Genomic DNA, 2668 nt, shown 5'->3' with positions numbered 1-2668 from the left:
AGAGACATCGTTGCTCCTGAGTACTTTAGAGAGGTCCCTAACAGCAGACTTTCCCATCGCAATCCGTTTTTTTATTTCCTGGCTGCTGGTGCCAAGAGTTGACTGTGGAGCTGAGCAAACTGAAGCTGTGAACAATCTCAATCTCTTCGCCATCCATCCTGACGCTGCCAATTGGTCCAGTGGTCAATGTCAAGTGAATTAGACTACATAGGTTTATTTCCTGATTACTGCTTTGGTCTAATATTGAACACACCATACTCACAGCTTTGAGTGACTATATTTCTGCTGTATCCTGAGTCAATTCTGCTCCATAGCAACCACATATAATGAAAGAACTGCTCCCAAAGGGTCTTGGCTGTTTTCTTTATGGAAAAAGAGCACCAGATTTTGTTTTCCTCAGAGTCACTAATGAGTTTGAACCACTGACTACTTTGAAGTTATAAGCTGAGAGTTTAGTCACTGTGCCACCAGAACTCCTCTGAAAAGTCACAGAGGCAAAAGGAAAAGGGAGGGTGCTGGGCAAATATTTTGTAGTGAAGATGCTTCACTAACCACCATATACACCAAGACTATCAAACCTTCATCACACAATTGTCACAGTCTGACTGTAGTCAGTTGGGTACATGTTTCATTTCTTCCTCAGAGTCTGATGCTGTAGAAAAAGGAAATTGAATTTGAGTGTCAACCCCAAGCAAATAATTCACCCCTCAAGAACTTAGTTTTTCCATTACTAAGAAGGAAGCTCTGGTGGCCTAGTGGTAAGAAGCTGCACTGCAATCCTGAAGGCACAGAGTTTGAATCCACCAGCTGCTCCATTGGAGAAGGATGGGCAATCTCCTCTTGTGTGACTAACTGCCTGTGGAAACCCACTAGACGGTCAGCTATGTACTGATTCTGACTTGACGGTACACAGCACAAGAACAAGAAGAAGATAGGAACTCTGGCAGCTAGTCTGTGGAGAATTGCGCTGCTAACCTTAAGGGCGTGTGTCTCTACAGGTTTGGATCCACCACTGGCTCCATGAGTGAAAGACGTGCAATCTGCACCTGTCTGATTTTCAGCCTCCTGAAAGTCCGCTAGAGGGTCAGCTATGAGTTGGTTCCAACTTGATGGCAATGAGTTTGAATTTTTGAAGAAGATAAACAAACTAGGGTTGTAAGGCTCTATAAAAATAATGTATGGGAAGTGCTTTATAAAGAGCTAATCAAATGTTAGTTGTTAGTAATGAAATTTTATTAGTTTATTTTAGATAGAGCTATCACTATCATTAACTATTATAAATATTTATTGAGCATTCCATTAAGTTATGAGGTTAATAAAATTGTCTTAATGAGTGTTCAATACTAAAAAAATATTTTTTTAAAAAAAATAATCAGCTTACCCTTCTTTCCATAATTCTAGGCTATTAGAAATCATCCCGGTCTCCCATACTCTTATTTATTGCTACTAGCATATAAGCTCTAGAACAGTTCAGGGTTTTTTCTAAAAGTGTTTTTATGTGTTTTCTACCTTGATAAAATACTTTCAGAGAATGTACTGGTTTCCCCCCTCCTGTATTATGTATTATTGCAAAATGATATTTTTTATTTTAAATATTAAACTAATTTAATCCACACAATAACTCTCTGAAGTTGGTAGTTGTTGTTGTCGTTAGGTGTTATCAAGTTAAGTATGACTCATACTAAGCCTGTGAATAAAAGATCTGAATCCTGTTCTATCCTGCACCCATTGACACACTTCCTGACACACAAAAGCCCATTGCAACAGTCACAACATCAATCCACCTGGCTGAGGGTCTCCTTTGCTGATCCTTCAACCTTCCAGTATAATGTCCTTCCCAAGTAATACCCCTCCTAGCAACATGCCCAAAGTATATAAGGTGAAGCCTTATTATTCTTGCCTCTGAAGAACACTCCTGCTTCACCCTCTCTAAGATATATCTGTTCATTCTTTTGGCCATCCTTGGGTTGTTTAGTGCTCTTTTCCAACACCACAGCTCAAAAGCATCAATTCTTCTTCTCTTTATTCATTGACTAGCTCTCAATTACATAGCAAGTAATCAGAAAACTATGGTCTGAATCAGACACACCTTAGTCCTCAAACTGAGATCATTACTCTTCAATAATTTGGAGAGGTCCCTAACTGCAGATTTTCCAGTAAATGTGTCTCCTTATTTCCTCACTGCTGGTGCGAAGTGTATTAATTGTGGATCCAAGCAAGATGAAGTTGCTGACAATTTCAATCTCCTCTCCACCCATCATGGTACTGCCTATTGGTCCAGTGATAAGAATCTTTGTTTTCCTGACATTGATATGCAATCCATACTGAAGGCTGCATTCTTTGGTCTTCTGCAACAAGTGCTTCAAGTCCTCCTCATTTTCAGCAGGCAAGATTGTATCATTTGCATAATACAAGTTATTGATGAGTCACCCTCCAATCTTGATGCCACAGTTCCCTTCCTTGAGTCCAGCTTGTTGGATGATTAGCTCAGCATATAGATTAAATAGCTATGGAGAGAGAATACAGCCCTGACACACTCCCTTCTCAGTCTTTTTTTTTTAGGCACACCTTAGTCTTTAAACTGATATTCGTGTTTTGCATTTTTATTAGTTTTAATGAAAGATTTTGGATTACCATGCATTCATTGTTGCACTTTTCTTCCTGCCCA

Source organism: Elephantulus edwardii, unplaced genomic scaffold (assembly GCF_000299155.1).
Source record: "Elephantulus edwardii isolate Elephantulus edwardi_28Jun2011 unplaced genomic scaffold, EleEdw1.0 scaffold00069, whole genome shotgun sequence".
Classification (NCBI taxonomy): Eukaryota; Metazoa; Chordata; class Mammalia; order Macroscelidea; family Macroscelididae; genus Elephantulus; species Elephantulus edwardii.
The sequence above is the reverse complement of the archived record's forward strand: the minus strand, read 5'-3'. Positions refer to the sequence as shown.